We start from the raw sequence: 309 nt of genomic DNA on the forward strand, positions 1-309 counted from the left end.
CCGTAATAATCCGTGAAGATTGCTCAGTGCACGACCCAATATGTCTCCTACAAACCAAAAACCAATGAAACACTACATTTTAGAAACCCAAACAAAAACTTCTCATTTCTGCTTATACTGTATGTTACCAATGACTGAAACAGTGGATCTGGCTGATCCCTCTATCACATCCTTAGGAAGAGTCAGATTCACTTCTTCTGAGAGAGTGTCGCCTATGAACCAGAGAGACAGAAACACACATCAGTGATCAGCAGAGAAACACTATGATGCTAAATATTGTCTGCAGACAAACCCTTTGGACACAGTAAC

At 40.8% G+C, this 309-nt stretch overlaps 1 long non-coding RNA gene across 1 annotated transcript; it reads right to left on the bottom strand.

Moving 5' to 3' along the window:
- LOC107682035 (uncharacterized) lies at positions 1–309 on the bottom strand. Its single transcript, XR_001633332.1, has 3 exons — positions 293–309; positions 129–212; positions 1–47 (listed from the first exon to the last, which is right to left on the bottom strand). It is a non-coding gene; the product is annotated as an uncharacterized LOC107682035 (long non-coding RNA).

The sequence above is a fragment of the Sinocyclocheilus anshuiensis genome, unplaced genomic scaffold (assembly GCF_001515605.1).
Source record: "Sinocyclocheilus anshuiensis isolate Anshui unplaced genomic scaffold, SAMN03320099.WGS_v1.1 C31234679, whole genome shotgun sequence".
Lineage (NCBI taxonomy): Eukaryota > Metazoa > Chordata > Actinopteri > Cypriniformes > Cyprinidae > Sinocyclocheilus > Sinocyclocheilus anshuiensis.